At 42.4% G+C, this 19,902-nt stretch overlaps 1 protein-coding gene and 1 long non-coding RNA gene across 3 annotated transcripts in view; both read left to right on the top strand.

Moving 5' to 3' along the window:
- The first annotated feature begins 1,204 nt into the window (after positions 1–1,204).
- The window catches only part of LOC115136144 (protein Jade-1-like), a 239,888-nt gene continuing 221,190 nt past the window's right edge, over positions 1,205–19,902 (top strand). Inside the window, exons 1-2 of one of the 2 annotated variants that reach the window (XM_029671640.2) lie at positions 1,205–2,027; positions 2,128–2,176. The gene's annotated coding sequence lies outside the window, so the exon portion shown is untranslated. The remainder of the gene's footprint in view (positions 2,028–2,127; positions 2,177–19,902) is intronic. The other variant, XM_029671641.2, reaches the window with a different exon arrangement.
- LOC135573794 (uncharacterized) lies at positions 3,600–14,416 on the top strand. Its single transcript, XR_010464942.1, has 2 exons — positions 3,600–13,510; positions 13,656–14,416. It is a non-coding gene; the product is annotated as an uncharacterized LOC135573794 (long non-coding RNA).

Here is a 19,902-nt window from a genome sequence, read left to right as displayed (position 1 = left end):
AGTAGTGCACTACACAGGGAAAAGGGTACGTGCCATTTTGGGACTCACACAATATATATTGCAGCATGGCTGAATATCTGCTAAATAAACGACGAGTCCAGTAGACAGTAATGGAGCACACAATCAAACGGCCATGGAGAGGCATTGCATGTTTTTCAAGGCACTTAACCCACCTGTGGTGCGGGGCAGGAAGGCTGCTACAGCACATTTGAATCTGTGCCAGAAAAATCCGGTGTCCTTCACAGCCTCATTTAACTTGGTGTAAAAGAGCATTCCCCCATTACTGATGGAGTGACACCAGGTCCTCGATCCAAAAAGCGTCTCAGAGTAGGAGTGATACATCTACATCTAATCTGAATCATTATGATCTAAAAGGTCAAACTGATCCTAGATCAGTAATCATACTCTGAGACACTTTGAGGATATGGGCCCTGGCACCTGCCAGCATAGTGTGTGCTGATGACGAAAATGTCAAACTGGAATCTGTGTCCCAATACTCCTCTGAATGCACTCCTCTTCGCCTTGTCTCCTGAATAGGGTTTCATGATGAACTACATATGGTTTGAATTTATTTTTCATTGGTGGTCATGATGGAAACGGGAGTGGGGGGCAATGGGGAATGAACATTGGATGATAGTCAGATAGTCTGCCCTTGCTGAGGATGAGATGCTTAAAGAAAGAACTGTACCATTTGTATTTTCTTTTTTGTTCTAGAAATGCGTGCCAACGTATTTGTTCACATGTCAGAAGCACTACAAGCATTGATGTAAAATCCTGCGATGCATCATTGGCTGTTGCAGGTGCCCCCGGAGCTGCAAGTAGGAGGCGCGCTCGCCACATGCAAGCGCGTGCGATTACTACTTGATACAATAACCTACACCGTAGATCTACAAAATACAGCTCACTCCTTATTTGCATGTCATTGTAGTAAATTAGGTTTATTGATAGGTCTATCACTTGTCAATGTGTGAACCAACATCGTAGATTGGAGTGGATTGAATATTGAGTTAAACGTTTGCAAGTAGACCTAACTTTATTTCCATGTATATGTTTGTTCAATGTCTTATTATTATGATAATAAGACAAATATTAACATTAACAATATTATTTAGGAAATATGTTTTTTTCAACGTTGTCTCTAAATGTTTATTATTGTGCTGCTATCGTGAACCCGCCCAAACAAACCGCCCACTTAACGGTAGCTTTCACTTTCAAAAGAGTGACAGGTGAAGAATATCATCGCTTTTTCTTATTTCAGGTTGGAGCCTATGCATGATGTTTGGCGAAAGTAAGCCTTTTTAAAGATATTAGAATCGTCTTTCAGTGACAGCAAATATAAATACGTCATTAATATGGCGCCAAAAGAGTTTAAAGTATGATCTTATTTTGTTGTAAGGTTGCGCACCCGCCAGTGCAATCGCACAAGAGAGAAGAACGCGAGCGGGCAAGGACAGAGCGAATGAGCAGACTATATGTTTTTAGGTGGAACGTTGCCAAACGAGCCAGCTTGCTATCTTTCATGACTCATTCTTTGAAAATTAGGCATATTTTTTTTCTCTACTGGATTTGAGGAAAACATACTCCCATGACAAATCAGGACCTGGGGGATACCACATTGGATTTGGACTATTTTCGAAATGCGACATGGCTTTCAAAATTATATTTGTTAGCTTACCTTGCTGTACCATAGCTGGCGTACAGTAGAACCGACTTGCTGGATGCGGCTATCTTGTAAGCACGTTCGCTAGCTAGATAATTTGGATTTAAGGATGATATACTCCTAAAGTCAGCTAAATGTAGCTAACTGCATTTAGCTGATACCTGCGAATGCGGACATCGCAGGTTTGTTGACTATTATGTTAATCTGTCGGATAGACTATCATGGCGTAAATTTGTCAATTGGTACTTTTTATTTTGACTCGTGGGAGAGCATCTGACGTGCTGTCAACACCATACAGCCTCGCAGGCATAGTCCTGTCACCAACGTGAATAGTCAGGGGGCTAACTAACTAGCTCGCTAGCTAGGGGTAAGTTGGCTACACTGGAATTTGACCACCGTGAAATTCACTGTCGCTAGCTACATGTGGTTAGCTTGAAATTATATCGTAATTTCTCATCATCGTCCAGAGTCGAGGACGTTTCGCAGCCCGACCCTGACTGCAATCAAGATAAAAAGGTGGGTTAGATTTTGGTTTCTTGCTTCCCCCAAGAAGTACGGTACGGTGCAGTAGCATGTAGCACAGGGTGAGAAGCACGCACTTCCAGAGCGGGTAGGGAAATGTGTAGTGTGCATGGGTCTAATGGTTGTGATAACTAGCGAGCACGGGTAGAACATCATGCAACTGCAACTTTTTTATTGAATACAATATGAAAATGTCAGGTCCCAGTTCACTAGCAATGTTTGCAACGCCAACTACGCAGCGAGTATTATTTATAGACCGGCGTCATGTTCACTGCTGTTATTAAATAATTTTGGTAGCGGGATTTTCCCGAGGTGCTGTTAAATTACATTCGCCGGTGAAATACATTATTTAATTATTTGTTGAATTCTAATACATGATTGGCAACTTATGCAAGTGTGTGCATGTTTGCGGGAGGAGGGACCGCGGCTCGCCAACGTATGGCGCTGAAAATACACTAAGCTAATGTGATCAAAAATGATCTGCCTGTTGAAAAGATTACTATAGAGTAGGATAATTTTGGTAATAACGATTGCGTTCTAAAACTGCATTTGGAAAAAGTTACTGTTGCCATCCACTGTCGCTCAATTGTGGATTTGAAATTATGGCCGCATGTGAATTACGTTCCCAAAAAGGGGAGGTGTTTTGGAAGGCTAAGTAAGCACGCACATATCTAAGAATTAGAACAAGCTCAGTACTCTTATCTCAGTCTGCCTCTCTGCGTGCTGTGCGGATCTACTGTAGGGGGAGTGGCTCTTGTTTACCTTCAGAAACTCTGCGCTCATAGAACAGGGGGTGGGACTAGATTTTTGCTGCGCATGGTTAGTAGAGGGACAGAGCAGCATCTTGATGTTCCCATTTTAAGAAATGAGAACTTGATGTTCATAGTCAGATATATATTTTGGATAGAGAATTTCCAGGGTTCAAATTACACATTGACTCTTGAGGGTGCCTCACATTGATATCTTTGACAGTTGTGGGGGGCTCCCATTGATATTTAAGTTCTTATGAGTTGTTTGGGGGGGGGGGGGGTTGTTATGGGAGTTGCCAATGCATGTGAAGTTTACCTTTAAAGCACATTACATTCAAATGTGTTCTTGAGGTAATTCCTTATAGATACTCTATAATGGTCCTCTAGTCAGTAAAATATTGTTTCTTACAATCCATTACCGGCTCCCATGATTAGAATAGTATAACAATCCATCCTGTTTCTCTTATTGCACAGATGTAATTGAACTGGTTATTTCCTTGAATCAATTAAGTCTGAATCATCTGGGGACTTGTTAAATGTTCCCAGTTGTGACAGCTCCCTTCCTACCCACCCTCCAGCTGGGCATGAAACAGGAGATGAGTCATGCTGTGGGGACATGTCTCTCTCTCTCTCTCAAATCTCTATTTTTCCCTGGAGGCCTGCAATTCTTACCTAGAAAATAACAGTAGTTTGTTTACAAGCAAAACTGGAATTTTGTGATTTTTAGGGAAAATGCCATTAGGCCTTCAAGAGGTGCCCAATCTGCCAGGGCACCAAGACCCATCTGCTAGGGCACCAAGGCCATTAACAAAATAGCTAATTAAATGTATTTTAAAAACTGGAAAACACTAGCTATTCTGTTAAGTGTATGTAAATGTTGATCCACAATTAGCCTACATGTCAAAGTGTAGGTGATAGCCTATGTGTATTGGCTACAGTTTGTCTTGTCCAGACAGGAGGGAGGTGCCAGAAAATGTAGCCAGACTTTTAATTATTACTGTTCAAAAGTTTGGTGTCACTTAGAAATGTCCTTGTTTTCCATGAAAATAAACATGAAATAAGTTGCAAAATGAATAGGAAATATAGTCAAGATGTTGACAAGGTTATAAATAATGATTTTCAATTGAAATAATAATTTGGCGCAATGTGCTTTGTGGCTTGGCCTGAAAAATAAATGATGACCTTTTGTATTGAAGACTAGAGCCCCACCAATATGACATTTTTGGATCTGATTTTAGAGTGGAAATATTCTCAGATAACCCATATCTGCCAATATTTTGATTATTATAGCAAAAAAAAGCTGATTTCTTAAATTTGAGTAAATAACATTAATGTAAGCACCACCAGAACGACAAGATTTTTAACAGAAAAACTGTGTTACTCTAGTGTTACTGAGTCCAGCCCCCAAAAATGCCTGTGAAGACTGAGCTGCATCATGCTATTGAGCTGGAAAACAACAACATTTTCAATGTATTGGTATTTAGCTCTGTTTTCATAGATTTTTAAGACTGTAGCCACTGAATCCTGGTATTTGCCAGTTGAAAGGAAAAAAACGTCAATCACAAAATTTGCAGCTGGCACAGCGCTGCCTCTCGCCCCAAGCATTGCCCGAGTGAACGTTCCTTGCTATCCGGGATCATTAGGACGTCCATTCCCTCATTTAAATGGCAAGCAAAATGGCTGAATTGAGTAAAGGGTATTCTCCTGCTTCTACACAAAACAGTGAAAACTCTGACTCTATCGCCGACCATAAGGCCATTAAATGCATTTTATGTGACATGTTCACACTCATCCAAGTGAAGGACCTTTCTGAAAATTTCACCTGTGTCAAATGCCACGGGAAAAATGCTGCAAGAAGAGGATCATTACTTTACTTGAGAAAATTAAAGCTCTGGATGAGCGTCTGATTTTGGACGCCTCGCGTTTAACTGCATTTGTTGATGCGTCTTTTCCAAGAGACGACTGTAATGGAACTTATGGATCTTGAGCATTTCCCCACCTTACGGACTTCTGAAATTAGCGAAAAGTTGGATGCTATCAGCTCTACCCGTGGAGGGTGTGAATGGAGTGTGATTGGATCCCGGAGGAGGAAGAGACGCGCACAACAGCGTTCTGGTTTTTCTTGCAGCGTTGTGACATTAAACTCCCATTGTTTTGAGCCACTGTCCCCGCTGTCTTCCTCAGGGTGTACGGACACCGGGTACGCAGATGCTGTAGCTTCTACACTGACGCTGTCTTCCTCAGGGTGTACGGACACCGGGTACGCAGATGCTGTAGCTTCTACACTGACGCTGTCTTCCTCAGGGCGTACGGACACCGGGTACGCAGATGCTGTAGCTTCTACACTGACGCTGTCTTCCTCAGGGCGTACGGACACCGGGTACGCAGATGCTGTAGCTTCTACACTGACGCTGTCTTCCTCAGGGTGTACGGACACCGGGTACGCAGATGCTGTAGCTTCTACACGGGCGCTGTCTTCCTCAGGGCATACGGACACCGGGTACGCAGATGCTGTAGCTTCTACACGGGCGCTGTCTTCCTCAGGGCATACGGACACTGGGTACGCAGATGCTGTAGATTCTACACTGACGACCACCTACACTATGGGCTCTTGTGTTTAGGGTTCCTGACTTACTTAATGATCAAGTTTATAACGACCTGTTTAGGGTAAATATGGACACCCCTGCTGTTTTTAAGTCTTGCAAAGTGCTGGGTTTGTTACATTTTAAATGTGCAAAAGTATGATATTAAATATGGACTTTGTCAGTGTTCGTGTCGTGCATCCAGATAATCTTTTATCACAGACTTGGTTAAATGATTTGATCATGACATTGACATTGCTAATTACAGCATTTTTTAGTTGTGATCAGCAGAGAAGGGGTGGCGATGTACACTACAGTTCAAAAGTTTGGGGTCACTTAGAAATGTCCTAGTTTTTGAAAGAAAAGCTTTTTTTTGTCCATTTTAAAATCAAATTGATAAAAAATACAGTGTAGACATTGTTAATATTGTAAATGGCTATTGTAGCTGGAAACGGCAAATTTTATTTGAATGGAATATCAAGTTGGCGCTATTTTAATAACCAAAAATGTGCTTTTCTTTCAAAATCAAGGACATTTCTAGGTGACTCCAAACTTTTGAATGGTAGTGTATGTGAGAATGCTGTTCATTGACTACAGCTCAGCGTTCAACATCATAGTGCCCATGAAACTAATCACTAAGCTAAGGACCCTGGGACTCAACACCTTCCTCTGCAACTGGATCCTGGACTTCCTGATGGGCCGCCGCCAGGTGCTAGGGTAGGCAACAACATGTCTGCCACGCTGATCCTCAACACTGGGGCCCCTCAGGGGTGTGTACTTTGACCCCTCCTGTACTCCCTGTTCACCCACGACTGCGTGGCCAAACAGGACTACAACGCCATCCTTTAAGTTTGCTGATAACACAACAGTGGTAGGCCTAATCACCGACTGATGAGACAGCGTATAGGGATGAGGTCGGAGAACTGACAGTGTGGTGCCAAGACAACAGCCTCTCCCTCAATGTGAGCAAGACAAAGGAGCAGATTGTGGACTACAAAAAAAGGCGGGCCGAACAGGTCACCATTAATATCAACAGGGCTGAAGTGGAGCACGTCGAGAGTTTCATGTTCCTTAGTGTCCACATCACCAATGAACTATCATGGTCCAAACACACCAAGACTGTTGTGAAGAGGGCACGACAAAACCTTTAACCCTCAGGAGGCTGAAAAGATTTGGCATGGGTCCCCAGATCCTCAAAGTTCTACAGCTGCACCATTGAGAGCATTCTGACCGGTTGCATCGCCGCCTGGTATGGCAACTGCTCGGCATCTGACCGTAAGGTGCTACAGGGGGTAATGCGTATGGCCCAGTACATCACTGGGGCCAAGCTTCCTGCAATCCAGGACCTTTATAATAGGCGATGTCAGAGGAAAGACCATAAAATTGTCAGAGACTCCAGTCACCAGAAGTCATAGACTGTTTTTCTTTGCTACCGCACAGCAAGTGGTACCGGAGCACCAAGTCTAGGACCAAAAGGCTCCTTAACAGCTTCTACCCCCAAACCATAAGACTGAACAATTAATCAGCTGGCCACCGGACTATTACATTGACCCCATCCCCTCCAATTATTTTGTACACTGCTGCTACTCGCTGTTTATTATCTATGCATAGTCACTTCACCCCTATCTACATGTACAAATGACCTCTAACCTGTACCCCTGCACATGGACTCGGTACCAGTACCCCTTGTATATAGCCTCATTATTGTGCTACTTTTGATTTATTTTTTCTTAACTCTTCTTGAACTGCACTGTTGGTTAAGGGCTTGTAGGTAAACATTTCACTGTTTTATTCGGCACGTGACAACGTTTGATTTGATTTGACGAGTTTGTCAGGAAGTTAAGAATTAAGTTGGGCTTCTTCTATAAGAATAGGGCTTGCCTTTCTTTAAATAGTAGAACATTTATAATTCAGTCTACATTCATTCCTGTTATAGATGATGGCTATATTATATAAGTGAATGCAGCTACCAGTGTTTTGAAGCCCTTGGACACAATTTATCATAGTGCACTTTGTTTAATAACATCTGACAGTTTTGACAGTCACCACTGCATCCTTTATCATAAAGTTGGTTGGACCTCGCTAAAAACACGTAGGTCACTTCCTTATTCTGTTTTTGTTTATAAAGCCTTGCTCAAAAAACGACCAATTTACTTAACATCATTGTTGAAATATAGAAACCTGTATTACAACACTAGAGCACAGGGTTGGTTAATGCTGGAGACTCCACATGTATCCACAGAGTTGGGTAAATCTCAGTGGTGGGCCGTCAGGGCCAGCAAGGCCTTCTCTGCTGGCCTAAACATCATCAGAATATAATTAAAAATATATATATTTTCCCACAGATATGTATTAAATTATTCCCCAGAGTAAGAGTTATACTCTTCATTTCATAGTGTTCCTCTTGGTTGCACTGCTTCCAGCCCCAGGTTGAAATTTGGAGGGCTGGTCTTTATGTTAGATCTTTTATCCAATCCTATTCAGCCATCATGTGTTGCCAGGGGTCTAAAATCTGCCCTCAGGCCTTCAGAATCAACAGTGCGGGCGCTTGTATCTTAAAGTGAATGGAAATTAAAATTTAGTGTCAACCAATCAGCTTTAGAGTTGGCTATTGTACGCCTGCTGGCTGGCTCCAGTGTTACACAGGAGCCAGCTAGCAGGCGTAGTGCGTGCGCGTCTTTTGATTGGATTACTAATATTGAGAGGCAGGTCCTATGGGCAGGTCTATGCAGAACCTCAGAACTAGGAAACTGAATTTGATGAACAAATTAATTTGCGTACTACTAAGCTGTTTTTTCAACCCACAATGGTGGAAGGAGGAGAAGATATCGATTTGGTCGAGGATATAATTATAATGCCATTCTCAAGACTAACTTTTCAAGAAAAGTTAGACATTGTAAGGAGAGGTTGCCCGACGCTACAAAGCCTGTCACAGGCGGGAAAGGGGTTCGTTCGCCACTTTCAAAGTTCCAACTACGAGCGCTATCAATGGCTCACAGGCTCCGAGGAGCACTGCAAACTGTACTGCTGGGAATGCCTATTATTACAATTGAGCGAGAGAGGCGCAGGTTCAGTCAAATCTACGATGACAGCGCGCATCTCAAGTTCACCCAGCGCACGCAGAGGCCCAGCACAAGGAGACCCTCTTAAATGTGTATGTATGTTTCGCATTTTATTTCGTTAATATTAAATAGACTATATATTAACAAAATAAAATGGCAAATAGCCTGTTGCAAATGATTTGTTTTCTTTCTTTTATTTTCAGTGAATAGTTATGTCTCTATCATCACGGTGAAACTGCTTTGGGTGCGACAATGCGCTGTTTAGTGAACACATTATTTTTTTTGGGGACTTAAAGCTCAAAGTTTGTGGACCAGAAATGGATAGAAGAAGAATATTAATATAACTCTGTTGCACGCGACTATGTTCTTGCCTATTAGTTGAACTGTACTGTATTGTACTCTTCCCCTGCAATGTCAATTTCAAGGTGACGCAACACCTGGTTATACTGCGTTTCTGTCTAAATGTATAGTGTCTAGAGCCATGGCATCATAATGATGGTAATAAGAGGTGGATTAATTCGGGTGGGACTGTGTAGGACCTCACTGAAGGCCCAGGCCCATGGCACGCCACTGGTAAATCTGCCTTTTCCCACCAGGCCCCTGTCATGTGGAATGATCTCCAAGTAATGTTTCATTTGGATGTGTTGTCTCTGGGTCAGTTTAGGAGAAAGGCTAGGGATTTTTATATTGATGAATGTGTTTTGTTTTGTTTGAATGTGTATATAATATTTGCTATTTAGTTTTAAATTGTGTATAATTTTATTCTTTGCATGGTTCCCAAGGCACATTTGCAAATGAGACCTAGGTCTCAATGTGCTTTCCCTCGCTAAATAATATATAAATAAAAAAGGTTTTAAATGGTTAGGATTTATTGTAGTGATGTCCCAAGGATTCCACATAGCAAGAACCCTCAGTGAACAGCGTCAAGTATTCTCACATAGCTAGTTAGCTGGCTAGCTAGTAGCACTCATCATGGAAATGGGGGTGGCGAAACGTGAATTTGGACCAGACCAGTCCCTGACAAGTGTAAAGGAACTCTCCCTTGAAATGGACAAAAATGAATGGGAGCATATTGGCACTGTAAGACCATATACATGGTGTCCAATACCACTCAATTGGACGTCGTTTCATTCCAAGTTGATTGCAAATGCCATATGGCAAATGCCAAGTGTAACACTGAAAAAATCCAATAGATGGCGAGTGCGCTGTACCGTAATTTTTCATATTGCAAATGTAACACAAGTCAAGACCAAAGAGTAAAATTTGAACATGTTTTCAAAAACGTATCACCCCCTTCAAAAAGTGCTTTCTGGACCGTTTTACGAAAATCTTTCGTTTATTTTTAAAAATTTAAAATTTTGGTCAATTACACATGTAAAAGAAGTGTATGAACATACATTTGTCATATTTGATTATTGTATTTTTTTATATTTTACTTGTCCATAAGGCATATGTTTTGTCCATTTGCAATATGGTCAAGCGGGGCGTCTCGTTCTGAGGGCAGCAACCGTGAATCCCAAGTTTCGGCTCGATAGGTCATTCGGTGCCTGAGTAACACTTTAATTGGTGCTGATAATCCACTTTTTCCATGCCTTGCTACGGGGTCATTGAATGAGCTATCGGACAGAAACATTGGGGTCTGTCTCAATGGGCCGAGCCAGTTTCAATGGACCTACTAGTCTTGCGACTCTGGGACTTTTCTAAATGTCTTCATTTTCGTAATGGTCAAAATGAATTGAAGTTATTGCAAATGTACGAGGCTGTTTCTCGGTCCAAGAACCTTCTATAGCCACGTAACTCACCGCACTATCGACCTGAGGTCTAGAACAGGGTTCTAAAATTTCAGAACTCTAGGTCTGACGGTTCTTTTTTTTTAGTTCGAACACAGGTAACTATTGCAGGTACTGTCTGGTCTCTACGCACCATACTGTGTCCCTCTGTCCTAGCTCTGTCTGTGTGTGTGTGTGATTTTTTTTTCTTGGAAATTTTATGGGAGACATGGCTGATTTACAGTTCATGGGGGTTGCCTAATCACACATATGAAGTTTTGAAAAGATCTGACCTTTTTAACCCTTCGAAACAGCCCCTATGACACCATTTAAGGCACTTCCGGTTGGCACAGGAAGCTATACATTTTCCACCATAATTTGCAAATAAATAAATAAAAAATCCTACAATGTGATTTTCAGGATTTTTTTCTCTCATTTTGTCTGTCATAGTTGAAGTGTACCTATGATGAAAATTACAGGCCTCTCATCTTTTTAAGTGGGAGAACTTGCACAATTGGTGGCTGACTAAATACTTTTTTTGCCCCACTGTACATGTGCATTTGCAGGGAACAACAAAAAAGAAACCAAGCAAAGCATCACACAGTTCTTCTCCCTAATTTCTCTTTTCCCTCCTTGTCTCACTCACTCACTTGTGTTCTGACCGCTCCTTCTACACATGCGTGCTGAGTTTGCACACTGCATTGCTGCGCTTATGTTTGTTCTATAACGCAATTAGTAGGAAAACACTTTTGTCAAAAGCACACCGCACATGCAAGTGGTTTAATTTGGCAGTGAAGAAAACATCTGTTAGAAATGTAGAAATGGGTGATCTAAAGATGCAACAACTAGCATTGGTTATTAATGTGACTAGGATTGTGCCTTTGGATACTGGACAATGAAAGAAAGTTGATTTTGGAAACCAATAGAACATGAGAGAAATTGGTTACTGATTTCAATGACATAAGGAAGTCTTTACAAAATAATTGCCTCCATGTTTACATAGTAAGACTTGCCTCATATTAAGTAAAACATATATATTTTTTAAGTTTATGTTTTCAAAATGCATATGGCCTCCAGCTCATTGCAAAGTGGTGTATGACTCGCTGAAGCCTGCCTACGTTGCCTATGTACTTGAATGACGAATGGGAAGCGCGCTTCAATTACCAGTTAAGAAATAAAAATAGTATCTCTGTTTATTCGTGGCCATCAAAACAGTTTTTAACACACAATTGCATTTAGAATTGTTGCGCAATGATTGGGCTTGTGTTTCAACCCGCGTTGTCAGACAGTTTTTCTCCTCAAACTCTATCTGTATAATTCCACTAAATTATGCAGATTTTTGGTCAAATACATTTCGCATCGACTGGTATTTTTGTCCAAAAGCTAGCTATTACCGGCTAACGAAAACCTTGGCTTGCATGTTTTTGTCTGCTTGTCCATGTGTGACTGTGTACTTGCACGTTTGTGTGTGCATACATCATGTTTATCAGGGCACTACACCTCACTTTTCAACTTAGGTGCACACAAATAAATGTAGGAACACAATGCAAAATATTTGAGGTAATGAAGCTAGAATCCTTAACCCTTTCATGCGTGAGTTCCAAATATCTCTAACGGTCGCCCCAGCGTGAGTTTTTTTTTTATGCACGTGATGTTAGAATGTTCTCTCCATTCCAGAATGTGATTGATACGTAACAGTACATTTGATCCACGCTGCCCTCAAACTAAAGCACGCAGCCTGTTTATATTTATAGGTTGTTTTAACTTCAATTTCAAATGATTTTCAAACAAGTTTTTATTTTCTAAAAACAGTTTGAATTTAGGTGTGTTCTGCCTCATTCATTCACATAAAAATAGTCATTTTTACTTTTGCGGATAATTACATTTTTGGGACATTTCTGAAACGGACAAAATTCCCCAAGCACTTCCCAATTGTTTGTGCAGTTCACGTCTGCAGACATTTGCTCATCTCCCGTCAGAACAGGATCTGCACACGTGTTCACATTTTCTATTCCACATTTCTATTGTAGCGTACTGTATGTATGGAGCATAATATATTTGTGTATATTCTTTATCACCGCGGACACGTGAGGTAACGTTACTCATTTTATAACCTTTATGGTGTTATAGTCAATCGTGCTTATGTAGCCACATTCTTCTATTAGCTCTGTAAAACAATGCTAAATGCGTCAGAGAAGTATTATCTTGTGTTGCATTTTGAAGCTACCATGGCCTTATGACTCTCAAGTGGTGCAGCGGTCAAAGGCACAGCACATCAGTACTAGAGGCGTCACTACAGACTCCCTGGTTCAAATCCAGGCTGCGGTTCCATCAAAGTAAGTGCCTTATTACGTTATAATAGTTACAATAATAGTTTCCGTATGCCATTTCTGCTGTAGCTGTAGATCATAATATATTCCTTATAACTGCGGACACGTGAGGTAACGTTACACATGTTATAACCTTTATGGTGTTATTGTCAATCATGCTTACCTAGCTACATTATTCTATTAGCTCTGTAAAACCATGCTAGTTGCGTCAGAAAACTATTAGCTTGTGTTGTATTTTGAAGCTACCCTGGCCTTATGACTTCCAAGTGGCGCAGCGGTCTATGGCACTACAGACACCCTGGTTCAAATCCAGGCTGTATCACAACTGGCTGTGATTGGGCGTCCCATAGTGCAGCGCACAATTGGCCCAGCGTTGTCCGAGTTTGGCCGGTGTAGGCCATCATTGTAAATAATAATTTGTTCTTAAATTACTTGCCTAGTTAAATAAATAAAAAATATGACCATGGTTTGTTTATTTGGTCTATTCAGCATAGCTCTGTTCTGCCCTGCCTTGCCCCCTTGTGGAGCTCAAAAGTTAATTTCTTACTGTTATAACTCAAATCTGTGATTTTGTCAATGCAATAAACTATTTTTTTTTATAGCAGTGTTTATTATGTTACTTCTTTGTAGTATTGTTTTATTGCTATATCCTTATATTGTATTCTAATGAATAATTCCTCTTTATTCTGTACTTTCAGAAACATTATTTGCCAATATCATAACTGGAGCTGGACATCTTTGGAGCTGAAGAATGAGGACAGCTTTTGTATGCTAACGTACACTCCTTAACAGTTGTACTGGATGAAAACACAGCAAGAAAACACATATGCCAATATGTAATATTAATCTATTTTATTACAGTACTGGTAGTTGGTTCAACAACTTGTTTTACTAGAGGACAAAAAACTGAATATGCATAACCCATATTTAATATCCATGCAGTGACTGAACAACAACTGCATTTCCACCCCCATCTCTAAGGCATAGTATCATGGCTGCAACAACACTGAATGGCGCAGAGTGGGAGGTTACGTGGTTGACTGCCGGCACGCGCTACTTGTATCAATAAATCACTATCAGAAAATGTTTTGTGTGGTAATTATTTGTGTATTTACGATTTTATTCACATGTTTTCAATTCTAGGTGACAAATCATGCATTCTGGTTCTTGCACAGATTGTAATGGGCACATATTATGTGTGTAAAATACCTTTTTGAAGGTTGTACTGATTATGATGAGCTAAGCTAATTCCAGCTGTGTATCCATGTTTGTTGACATACAATGCATTCTGGGATTCACGTCTGTTTGACCAAAGATGTTATAACAAAATGAGGTGAGTAAGAGTTCACAAATTTTTTGAGGACTTCCGGAAATTCATGGTGGGATGTGAACAACGGTAGATGACACACCCCTTCAACATGCATACTACAAACAGACCAAACTCATCTCGTCTTCTCTTATCTTCGGTTTCTGTGAGGAAAAAATGCAAGGCTGCGCGCTGAAACTAATGTCGGATTACTTTCGATTTCTATAAAGTGTTTTACCTAGTTATTTCGATCAATGGTGAGCTCACTCACCCGTGATGTGATTAATTATATACAGTAATTGCTATTAGCTAATTCATATTGTAGTTTACGTCAGCCGAGAGTTAGAAAATATGACTGCTTGTGTTGGGTCAATCTTTCCTCAGCGCTAGGACAAATGTAGCCTACATTTTTCCGGTTAGGATGATTGTGTTATGCTATATCTTCTGTGAATATCTGAACAATGCATCCAAAAATAAACTGCTGACATTCTGGACATAACTTTGTAAGGACTGTGTTTGTGTAAATAGTTTCTGAAAAAAGTGTGGCCAGCTCAAACGCTAATTGTTGCGTCATTCGAAACTGCCGTTCTAAACGAGCATTCTAAATGAGTGTTCTAAACACACGGGTGTGATCGTACGCTTCAGGGACCACTGTAGAACGATCACACCCGTGTGATGGTACGTGTGAAAGGGTTAATTGTTCGAGGCACACTGATGTATGAATAAATACCAATTCCAGCAGCTAACCGATCGCTGCAGCTGTACACAGCCCATCTGTAAATAGCCCACCCAATCTACCTACCTCATCCCCATATTGTCTTTATGTACTTTTCTGCTCTTTTGTACACCACTATTTCTACTTCATCATAATCTGCTCATCTATCATCCCAGTGTTAATTTGCTAAACTGTAATTACTCCGCTACTATGGCCTATTTATTGCCTTACCACCTCATGCCATTTGCACACACTGTATATACTTTATTTTTTTCTAATGTGTTATTGATTATTTATTTGTGTCGCACTGCTTTGCTTTATCTTGGCCAGGTCACAGTTGTTAATGAGAACTTGTTCGCAACTAGCCTACCTGGTTAAATTAAAGGGATTTTTTTAAATAGGTGCATATGCAAAATAAATGGTTGTGCAGTAGAGCCCTGATTATGTAAGTACGTTTGTGCAGGGCCTAAAATGTGCTTTTTGGTCCACCACTCAGATCTTTTACCAGTAAAAATATTTTTGTTGTTGCCATAATTACATTAAAAAAAAAAACGTACTGCATGACCATGCTTCGTAATGTTTCTAAAACAACAAATGTATTAGTAAGAAGTAATGTGGTATATTGTTAATTTTAATTTCATTTTTTGTGACCTGAGTCTCTGTTTGTGCGTGTGTATGTGTGTGTTCTGCTGCGGATGACCCTGCTGTGGCCTGGAATGGATGCATATAACACAGCTTGTCAAGGTCTCAGTGGGATTTTGCTGTTCAGAGGGCAGCGGGTGGACGACGTCTCAAACACCAGGAGATGAATGTCTTTCACCCGGCCTGGTGACTTGTTATTGAAATAGAATTGTGAAGCAGGGTATCATACAGGAGGAATGGAATGGTAAAACATATTGCACTATACATTAAACTAGGGATTCAAACTATGTACCAGATATTGGGATAGAATGCGAGTCCCCTTCCTGTTCTAGTAGGTAATCAGGGGGTAATGGTGATAGATACAGTTGGTGGTTGTCAGGCTCACTTTCTCCCCCTGCCCTTTTCACCTTGCATCAAAGCCAGGTAGATTACACAGACTCTCTAGTTTCCTGGCCCATGAAAAGGCTTGAAAAACAGTACACTTCATGCTTGCCAGCAGTGCTTGATTACACCAGTCAGTGGCCTTTGTAAAGCAAGTCGTCTTTCAAAAGCACCAAGCTTTGTGCTTGTTTCTGTATTTACTGCTGTCAGCTAATAAACATGAAGCTGACCCTTACAAGGATAAACATCCCGAAAAGTAGTGTTCATTCACCAACGGTAACAAACCGCCAAGGACACATTTTAAGACTGAAAGGAAATATAAACGATAATCTCTCTTTCAGGTTTGAAGTCTTTAATGACCTCAAGGTAGCACAACAAGCGTCCAGCCAGGAAACTTAAATGGATGGACATGCTGACCGATGCTCGCTGGGTTCCTGGTGCGAGTGGCAGGAGGAGGAAAGGGGAGGTAGCCAGGTTAGTGTGAGGAGAGGGGATGGAAAGAGGTGGAAGAGAGGGGGAGATAAACAGGTAGGTGGGTGTAGTGAGGGAACAGGAGGGAGAGGAGAAAGGGGAGAGGAGATAAACAGGGAGGTTGCCAGGTCTGTGTGAGTGCAGGGAAGGAGATTGAGTGAGGTGGAGCAGAGGTGGGGGGATAAACGGGGAGGTTGCAGGTCCGTGTGAGTGCAGGGGAGGGAGAGAGATGGAGCAGAGGGGGTGGGGGGGATAAACGGGGAGGTTGCAGGTCCGTGTGAGTGCAGGGGAGGGAGAGGGGGAGCAGAGCGTGGGGGTAAACGGGGAGGTAGCTAGGTCCGTGTGAGTGCAGGAAAGGTCGAGGGGATGGGGAGAGGTGGAGCAGAGCGTGGGGGTAAACAGGGAGGTAGCTAGGTCCGTGTGAGTGGAGGGAGAGGTGGAGATAAACAGGTAGGTAGGAGGAGGGAGATAACAGGGAGGTTGCCAGGTCAATGTGAGGGAGGGAGAGGTGCAGATAAATAGGTAGGTAGGAGGAGGGAGAAGACAGGGAGGATGCCAGGTCAATGTGAGGGAGGGAGAGGTGCAGATAAATAGGTAGGTAGGTAGGAGGGGAGATGACAGGGAGGATGCCAGGTCAATGTGAGGGAGGGAGAGGTGCAGATAAATAGGTAGGTAGGAGGAGGGAGATGACAGGGAGGATGCCAGGTCAATGTGAGGGAGGGAGAGGTGCAGATAAATAGGTAGGTAGGAGGAGGGAGATGACAGGGAGGATGCCAGGTCAATGTGAGGGAGGGAGAGGTGCAGATAAATAGGTAGGTAGGAGGAGGGAGATGACAGGGAGGATGCCAGGTCAATGTGAGGGAGGGAGGGAGGAGATAAGCAGGGTCAGTGTCAGTGAAGGGCACAATGCAGTCCTCCATCCCTCACTGGGGCTAATGAACTCCTGATGGCAGGAGAGGTGAGAGCAGGGGGATTAATCACCTCTTCTCTCTCGCGCTTCCTCTTCCCTGTTTTTGGCAGGCAGATGCTCAGGTCCCTTGGACGCACCCTCTGTTTGTCAGCAGTTTCAGGGGAAAGAGACTAGGAAAGGATGTGATCCCGGCCTTCCCTTCTCTTTTTTCCCTTCTTCCACCTTCCTCCTGCCTTTTCTCATAATGCAGCAGCGTCAAGTCAATAAATATTGTGTTAATTCATTTGGGGATGGACTGGAGCCGTGGAGATGCTCATTTTTATTTATTTTAAATGTAACCTTTATTTAATGAGGCAAGTTAGTTTAGAGCAAATTCTTATTTACATTGATGGCCTACCCCGGCCAAATCCAGACGATACTGGACCAATTATGCGACTCCCAATCACGGCCGGATGTGATACAGCCTGGATTCGAACCAGGGACTGTAGTGACGCCTCTTGCACTGAGATGCAGTGCCTGCTGCACCACTCGGGAGCCCATGATGTTGATGATAAAGAAAATGCATGATATTTTTGTTGCTCGTTTGTCCGGTCCCTTGGGTTGCTCATGAGGTTACCGTTGCGTCCCAAATGGCACCCTATATAGTGCATTACTTTTAACCAGAACCCATAGGGAATAGGGGCATGCACAGAGACTGACGAAGCAGCAACTATACCACACAATGTAGCGCTGGCAGGTGGTAACCTCACAGCGTGACGTCACCACAGACCAAACACAGCCTAGGGACCAGACAGCGAACAAATGATTAACAAATGCAGTATATCACAAAAGTGAGTACACCCCTGACATTTTTGTAAATATTTGAGTATATCTTTTCATGTGACAACACTGAAGAAATGACACTTTGCTACAATGTAAAGTAGTTAGTGTACAGCTTGTATAACAGTGTAAATTTGCTGTCCCCTCAAAATAACTCAGCCATTAATGTCTAAACCCCTGGCAACAAGTGAGTACACCTCTAAGTGAAAATGTCCAAATTGGGCCCAAAGTGTCAATATTTTGTGTGGCCACCATCATTTTCCAGCACTGCCTTAACCCTCTTGGGCATGGAGTTCACTAGAGCTTCACAGGTTGCTACTGGAGTCCTCTCCCACTCCTCTGTGACGACATCACGGAGCTGGTGGATGTTAGAGACCTTGCACTCCTCCACCTTCCGTTTGAGGATGCCCCACAGATGCTCAATAGGGTTTTAGGTCTGGAGACATGCTTGGCCAGTCCATCACCTTTACCTTCAGCTTCTTTAGCAAGGCAGTGGTCGTCTTGGAGGTGTGTTTGGGGTCGTTATCATGTTGGAATACTGCCCTGCGGCCCAGTCTCCGAAGGGAGGGGATCATGCTCTGCTTCTGTATGTCACAGTACATGTTGGCATTCATGTTTCCCTCAATGAACTGTAGCTCCCCAGTGCCGGCAGTACTCATGCAGCCCCAGAACATGACACTCCTGCTTGACTGTAGGCAAGACACACTTGTCTTTGTACTCCTCACCTGGTTGCCGCCACACACGCTTCACACCATCTGAACCAAATAAGTTTATCTTGGTCTCATCAGACCACAGGACATGGTTCCAGTAATCCATGTCCTTAGGCTGCTTGTCTTCAGCAAACTGTTTGCGGGCTTTCTTGTGCATCATTTTTAGAAGAGGCTTCCTTCTGGGACGACAGCCATGCAGACCAATTTGATGCAGTGTACGGCGTATGGTCTGAGCACTGACAGGCTGACCCCCCCCCACCCCATCAACCTCTGCAGCAATGCTGGCGGCACTCATACATCTATTTCCCAAAGACAACTTCTGGATATGACGCTGAGCACGTGCACTCAACTTCTTTGGTCGACCATGGCGAGGCCTGTTCTGAGTGGAACCTGTCCAGTTAAACCGCAGTATGGTCTTGGCCACCGTGCTGCAGCTCAGTTTCAGGGTCTTGGCAATCTTCTTATAGCTCAGGCCATCTTTATGTAGAGCAACAATTATTTTTTTCAGATCCTCAGAGAGTTCTTTGCCATGAGGTGCCATGTTGAACTTCCAGTGACCAGTCAGTATGAGGGAGTGTGAGAGCGATGACACCAAATTTAACACACCTGCTCCCCATTCACACCTGAGACATTGTAACACTAACGAGTCACATGACACCGGGGAGGGAAAATGGCTAATTGGGCCCAATTTGGACATTTTCACTTAGGGGTGTACTCACTTTTGTTGCCAGCGGTTTAGACATTAATGGCTGTGTGTTGAGTTACTTTGAGGGGACAGCAAATTTACACTGTTATACAAGCTGTACACTCCCTACTTTACATTGTAGCAAAGTGTCATTTCTTCAGTGTTGTCACATGAAAAGATATACTCAAATATTTACAAAAATGTCAGGGGTGTACTCACTTTTGTGATATACTGTATATAATGGTTTGGAAGATGCACTGAGGTTGTAGCTAGGGATGCAAATTTCTGACCGTTTTTCTGCTGACTAAAAACAATAGTAAAATGATATGACCAACAGAAAATACTATCAGAGAACTGTATATAATGATAAGATGCTTATGTTTTCGCCCCAACAATGGGAGTCGTCCCAACAATGGGAGTCGTCCCAACATTGGGAGTCGTCTAAAGGTGGTAAGGCAGGCGACAAGTTTAGGCCCATAGAAATGCATTGGGCTCATTTTGGACAGATTTGGCAAGAGTGAAATCTCTTGATTTTTCTCTTCCTCTATGATACTTTGAATAATATTAAATATGTTTTGATTTGTTTAAT

This window comes from Oncorhynchus nerka, linkage group LG10 (assembly GCF_034236695.1).
Source record: "Oncorhynchus nerka isolate Pitt River linkage group LG10, Oner_Uvic_2.0, whole genome shotgun sequence".
Taxonomy (NCBI): domain Eukaryota; kingdom Metazoa; phylum Chordata; class Actinopteri; order Salmoniformes; family Salmonidae; genus Oncorhynchus; species Oncorhynchus nerka.
The sequence above is the reverse complement of the archived record's forward strand: the minus strand, read 5'-3'. Positions and strand labels throughout refer to the sequence as shown.